This window comes from Oryzias latipes, chromosome 4, assembly GCF_053564925.1.
Source record: "Oryzias latipes strain Hd-rR chromosome 4, Olatipes_Hd-rR_3.1".
NCBI lineage: Eukaryota > Metazoa > Chordata > Actinopteri > Beloniformes > Adrianichthyidae > Oryzias > Oryzias latipes.
The window spans coordinates 14,371,563-14,379,097 of NC_136240.1; positions in this window are offsets into that span (position 1 = coordinate 14,371,563).

Genomic DNA, 7,535 nt, shown 5'->3' on the forward strand with positions numbered 1-7,535 from the left:
ATTTTTACTTACCTTTATTTATTTACTTGTTTGTTTGTATTTTATGTCTAAATGTCCCCTAGCTTCATGCTGACAGCATCAAGTTATTTAGTGTAGAATTAACTTCGTGAAAAAGTTGATTAAATATTCAGCAGTATGATGATCTTTTTACACACTTAACAAAGTGTGTCCCTTTATCTTGTACACCAGGTAATTTCTGAGGGTTAATGTAACAGAGTGGATGCTGACATCAAACCATTCTGAAAGTGAAGTGCATATGACTGCACATATCTAAAGCTACATGCGTGGCTGACAAGTGATGCACATTCAAAAAGGTGCTAAACACGCATTCCTGAACGGGCGTTTAGCCCACAGCGTTCATACCAGACAAGCAGGGAGGGGCTTCTTCCATTTCTTTTGCTACTATCAACTAGCGCATGTCCGTCACCCACAGTTGGAAGAGGCTTGGTGTGAAATGTTGAAATGATGCAAATCTTGCAAAGATTGCTCTAGCCCCTTTCTTTCACAGCTCTATTCCAATATTTATAAGATTTGCTGGCAAAAAACTCCTGCCAGGCACAAACAACAATTCTTAATTTCTCATTCATGACCAATTTAGAAACGGTTGGCACTTCTTAGAATTACAAGGGACACTATCCATAGGTCACTACCAAATCTGACTCCTGGATTGGTCAAAGGTTAACCTGGTTGAACTATCAACGCTCGTTCAATGACCCACGAAAATGGTTGTAGAAATCTGAACGTGAGAATTTTGAATGGAGACGCCAGAAACACACATTTACACACATTAACCTAAACTTTTCATTGGACCCGGTCATTTATACCTTGGTTTCTGAGCCCTGTGTGAAAGTAGCTCAACAATTAATGTGTTGGATTGCACTGCAAAAACAGGCCCCTTATAAATAAGTCAAAACAAAAATAAGTCAGAGTTTAAAAAAAAGGTTAAAAATAAGTAACATCCATCTCTCTTTTTCCCTCCTCTTCTTTTTCGTCTGGTGCAACAAAAAACTATTACAAATATAATCAATATACAGATAAAGTTTAGCCTAAATTACAAATATACACCATGTGAATCAGAAGATTCATAACTCACTTTTGTAACAGTAAAGTATGTTAAAGACAAGAGGCTTTCAGCTCTTATCTGATCGCTCAGGTGTTGGACAGATAAGTTAAAAATGAAAAAAAAAGGCCAGGAGTGAAAGCAGATTTTTGTTTATGCCGGTACTATAAGAAGTTTTTATCAACATACATTTTTTAATGGCAATAAATACAGATTAAGGGTGTAATGATTAATCGATGAATTGACTTATCCGACCAAATTGATCTGTCTGATTCAAGTTGATAATTGAATGAAATCAAACTATTTCATGATAAAATTATTCCAAAATGAAATTAATTGATTGCGATCAATCTTGGAAAATACCATTTGGATTGAGGCACAGTAGGTTTATTTCACTGAAAGGCCAAAACAACCAAGTGCATCATAGTGGACAACACACATGTGATGTCAGCAAAAAAAATGATCAGCCATCATTGTAGTCCAATGTGTGGAAACACTTTGAATTTAGCAAAGACATGTGACCACAGGGTGGTAGAATGTTCTAATAATGTTTTGTTTGTCTTGTTTTGATACAACTTTATGAAACTAAAATGTGAATGGATGCACTATTAATTCTTGTTTACTAGTTTGTAAACATTTTCAAATTACACTGAATTATCTTGTAACAAATAGAAGCATTCTAGAAAACTTCTGAGTCCCACTGGTTCAAGTATTGGCCAAAGATGTCCTGGATCGATTTTATGTCAGTGAATCTGATGAACAAATATCGACAATGAATTGTATCAGCGACCACAAATTATTGTATGAATCAAATCCTTGTTAAAATGAATCGTTACAATACCAATATAGATACATTTATTAGAGAATGATTCTTGATTGTTTAGGTATTGTTTAGGGTAGCGACACAATTAGCGGACAACATGAGGGGAGAGAGGGACATAGATCACATTAAAAACCACCAAAAACCACAGAGATGCTAAAATGAAGTGATTAAGTGCTGCCTGGTTCACAGTTTTAGTGGCATCAGCCTGCAGCTGCTTTTGAATAAGTGTTAAAGCAGCAAAGAGCCGCCACACAGCTGATCTTCCAGCCAGGACGGCGTACCTCTGCCAGATCTTATACCGGTACGTAATACCACACCGACTTACTTTCAGCCCAATTATTTTGCTGTTGAAAACCATAAGATTATTTTTCTTGTAAGACTGAAAATAAACATATTTTTCTTGAAGCAGGGGTATTTTTACTTTCTTTGGTTTAATTTTTGCCGTGTGGATAGTTTCATCTAATGCAAAAAAACCTTCACTTAAAAAAAAAAAGAAAAGGCCAACCTCTTTTCCACCTATGTGGGCTTATAAACTTTTTTTTCCTTTCAGTCAGAGTAGCAAGTGACCGTAACATTGCCTGAACAGCAGTTGCTCTCAGACATTTTGACCCTACAGGATAGATTGCCACGATAGGGGTCTTTGAGATTAAGGCGAGCTGGCAGCAGGGCGACTGATGAAACAGGCAGTGGAGACGAGTGCTTTGCTCAGGGAAGCAACTTCTTGCTTAGACAAGCTTGATTTGACAGTAAACTAGCTAGTAGCTCTTGGATGGTTGTCAAAGTCTAACCGGAAAATTGTAATTTTTGCAAAAGTTTTATAAAAAGAAAACATAAAAGTTAATTCAAAATTAATTTTTTTTATTTTTCTTATGCTTTTATAAAAAGCTACATTAAAAGTTGAAAAGAAAAATCCTAGAATAATTGTGTTGTTACCAAAAAATTAACTCAATCAGGGCAAAGGCTATGACTTGTGGTGCAATGCCTTTTTAAAGATAATAAGAGTGAATAAGTTAGAATGAGGTTCCACACTTCTGGCAGGTGTCTGACTGAACAGAGTGTTTGAAACAGCCTCGCAACTGAAGGCAAAAATTCAAGAGTTTAGAAAGAAGAAAGGCGAGGACGTCCCACAGCTCTCATATATGCAAAATGGTTGGCAGATTTTGCATTTGCTTTTAATGTGACAGCTCTAATGACTGCACTAAACTCCACACTTGGAGGAAAGAGTCTTTTTGCACATGAAATGCACAGCTTGACGAAGACTTTGATGAGAAAGTTGCTGGTTTTCTTTTCCAAGTCAACAGGAGAGCAACCTTCTCACAAACATGCAGCAACGTGCCAAACCATCATCAGACTTGAGATCATCAAATCAAAGCTTCTCAGGAGCTTCATGAGATTTCAAAGCAATTTTAAGATTTATTTAAATAGTTGAAAGTGATTTTCTAAACTTATCTGGTGGATAAATCACTAGGTACAACTTGAACTCACTCCTTTCTGTCTTATTAAATGACTTCTAGTTAGGTAGGGGTAATGTTCAGTATTTAACTTTGATGGTACATATTAGTGAAGAATATGTACCACAATATGTAGCAGAATAAATTTTTTAAAGGTCCATCAGGACCTAACTTAAGTTTTTGATGTTTTGCCTTTAACTGGCACTTTGGCGGCAAACTTACCTTAATTTAGCATCAACTTGAAAGCAAAAACATTAGTGATTTTTGAATTTATAGCTGGATGCAAATCCATCCTTCAAAGGAGTTAAACTGTCACCATCATATGCACATTCGCTTGTTTTTTTTATTGACTTGGGTATTAATTATAATCTGAAAAAGCTGTTTAGGGCCCAGTTTTTATTCAGAATCATGTCTAAAATTTATAGAACATTCTAGGATGTATGACATCCTGTCAAGAAAAACAAACCCCGTTTTTGTGTCAAAATAAGAGCACAAAAAAATTTAATATGGGCACTATCTTGAAATGCATTTTCACCAATACCTTTTGCAAGTTTGTTTTGTTTTTCTAGTCTCTGAAGGTAATAGACCTGTCACTGCAGTAATAATGATGAATCTCCCCTTGTCTGTGCAAAACAGGATGGAAGATGAACAAAATATGGATGTACTGGGCAGCAATATATTCAAACTTGGTTTAAATGTGAGTGGAGCAAGATTATGGCCATATCATTAAGGTATAAATCATAAAAAAAAAAAAAAAATGGCCACAATTTACCATGAGATGTCAGCCTATTATTAGGACTGCACAGGCACCACATTGAGAAAGCTAAATTATAAATTGCAAAGAGATCACATTCCTCAGGCTCCACTTCCAACACAATTCTTAAAAGTCATAATAATTGGAATGTTCATATCGCACAAATCAACTTCTTCCGTGGTACGAAACTTAATTAAACCTATACCATTTCAATAACTCCTAGGTAATCTAGATGGTGCAATTATTCCTTGTTGTCAACAGTTTAGGTCATTTATGGTTTTATTTTAACCTGTGGAATTTTTCATCATTGATGGAAAAAAAACAAAAAACAATATGATTTTTACTGCTCTCATATTTCTTTAAAAAAAGCATTATTTCTTTGACTTCTACTATGAATTTAGTGCAGCACAAAACTGTAGATTCTTTAATTAGTGGAATATTGAATACAAGCTTTCTTTACATTGTTAATGGTAACCATAACCTTTAGTGCACTGTTCCGTATATAAAATAATTTTAGATATGATGAAATGTGCATCGGCTATAGGTTGACGCCAGTTTTCGGCAGCGGAGCCACCATCAGTGTGTGAATGGGTGTGCTTGGGTGAATGGGACTGTGACTGTAAAGTGCTTTGGGCCTTCTAAGAATTGTGTCCTATACAAGTACACACTTTGAGAACTTATTCTATCAGCTTTGCTGGGTTATAAAGTAGGTTGTTTCATAGTTTTTGTTTAGTTTCTATGCCCTATCCAAACGGCACTTGACTCGTTTCAAGGGAAGTTCTTTATTTTTTTCTCTTCCTCTTTTTTGTCTATTGACGTTCTCCCTTCTTTTAAAAAGAACTAGAAATTTTTAACCACAGTAAACACACTGACTTGTGTTTTTCTCTCTTTGTTGTTTTTTTTTTTTTTTTTTGTCTCGATTATATTTGATTTGAATCACTTCAGTTCTTTTGCATTGTTTTGTGATCCAGACTTAATGTAGTCCCCTTATAAACAGAAAGCTGCCAGTGAACCATTTCAGTCTGTAAAAGCAATCTCATTCTGTTGGTCCTTTGAACTTTGCAATTTCTGCCCGCCTACTGCTTTCACCCAGATTCACACTTTGGACACTGAACTGCAGTTCAACTCCCTGAATTGGCTTTCTGGATGTCTGTAAGGGCGATGCTCAATATCCTTGGGGCTTGACCTTTCTGGAAGGCAGTGAACTGTCAAGTGTGGTTATGTTTTCGTGGTACTGCATCAGTATACAACACACTCCTGAGAGTGCTGATTGTGACCAAATCTGGCAGACACCACACAAGCTCGTGTCATTAGAGGTCTTGAGCCCTGACCTTTACAACCAAACCATCCCACTGAAGATGTCTGCTCTGAGAAACTATCAAAATGATTTTGACTTGTTAAAGTCCCAGGAGGGAGTGAGGCAGCAGCTTCCAAGAAGCAGTCACAGGCACCTTCAACCATTTCTGCACCATAGACCACTTTAGTGATCATTAACAGCACCTGGAGCACCTTTTCATTGCTTTACACAGGTCAGTGAATCAGTGAATGGGCACCTTTGGCTCTCTAAACAGTAACCAAAGAAATTAAGGCCACTGTGTAACCAAGAAAAAAGAAAAGAAAAAAAAGAGTCTCCGGAGTCTACAGGTAGCATTCTAGTGGTGCGTGAAGAAAGTTTTTGAAAGTATCAGTTGAGGCGGTCAGAGATCCACTCATTGCACCTGCTCCAAGCAAAATATTGGGTGGATTTTGCTTCATGTCAATGCAGAGTTAGGATGCCCAACACCTCATCATTCCTAGAGCGAGACAGGTGTGCTGGGGATTTCACTGAACTGTACAGTAAGCTCAGACAACGGCCAAGCTTGACCTGTTTTTTTGATTGATTCACCATGCTTTTGCTGGGTAATTGGGCTCCAGGGCTACACACAAAGGTACAAAAGGGAGAAACAGTGCAAATTATCCAAAGACTTAGACAGCCAAAGGAAAAAGGCATACACAATACACAGCCAAATTGTTCTGTTCTATTGGGATCTTCTTTGCTGACAGATCATGAGAAAATGGCAGGTGAAAAGCACCGGAAGGCAATTTATGCCTGTCTGTTGGTTCAAAGTTTTACAAGCACTCAATAGACTGTAAATAAGCTAATTGACTCAGTACCGTTGTGAGTTTTTAAAATAGTACATTGCATCCATATTTAGGCTGAGCATTTTGTCAAGGACAATCTTAATGTACCACAGACACTAAAATAAATATTGTATTAGTTGAGATACACACATCCACCACCTACACAGACCTAGGTGTAGCTATTAATCTGAAAATCCGAGGTCTTGCCATTCTAACCCCACAGTGGCCACTTCACATTAGGCATGCAGCCACAAAACCTTGAACATCACCATTTTGCCCCCTGACTCTCTCTCAGTTGTCTTCCAGCAAAACAGAGGCTTTCATTGCCATTCTGATCACGTGTCTAGTCCTCCCGATACCCCTCACAACCTTCTGTATTACATGCTTGAGAGATTGTGCATGAATGTATGCGTGATGGGAAGAGAAAATAGAATAAGCATGTTTACAGCTTATCTCTGGGCTCATTTACAAAGGAATTTCACTTCCAATCCTATCTCCACATTTTAGCATTTGCTGCCTGGTTACATGATCTTGCATAGCTACAGTGCCCACATTGCCGAAGGGGAACTTTTATTGCTTTATTACACATCAGGCAGTCTGGGCCCACTTCTGTGATTCCTGTAATAGCCTGCTTTTGGTTATTTCTCAACAGCTACTTCATTCATCTAAGCCACAAATGTCATAATGCCAAAAAAGGAAAAAGAGTGACTGTTAAAAGACAAAAAAATTAAAAGTTTCTAAATGGAGCTTCATGACTTTTTTTTTTATTAAAAGCCCCGCAAGGCTTTACAGATCAACAAAATTGGGTAATATGTCACTATCCAAGTGTCTTTTCTCATTGTGGATACACATATACAACAATAATAGCTAAATTCAGTCAATATTGCAAAGCATAAATCATTCATTGCAGCATAAATAAAGTGTGTCATTCAAAACCCCTGGTAAGTAAGATGTATAAAAAGTCCCATTTATTGCAATCCAGAGAGTATTCAACCAAGTAGATGTAGTCTTCCTTCCCAGCCCGAGGGGAAGACATGCAAGGGTAAGAAAGGCCGAGAGGGGAGACTCAAGGTTGCTTATAAATGCTGTTCAGGTTTTTGGTGGTTGCATGGAAGTGCCTCTCTAGGATGACATAGTGACTGGCCTATCTATTGGGAAAGAAAACCCAAATGTGGGTTGAGATGGTTGCCACGGTGCAGATGCAGGTGATGGATGGAGGTTGCTAGATGCAGTAATTGTGTTCAGGTAATTGACCCTCTGCTCCCCACCTCCCTTCTCACCCTCCTCCTGATGTGCTGGGCTTCTTATCGTCTATTTACCTCAGTG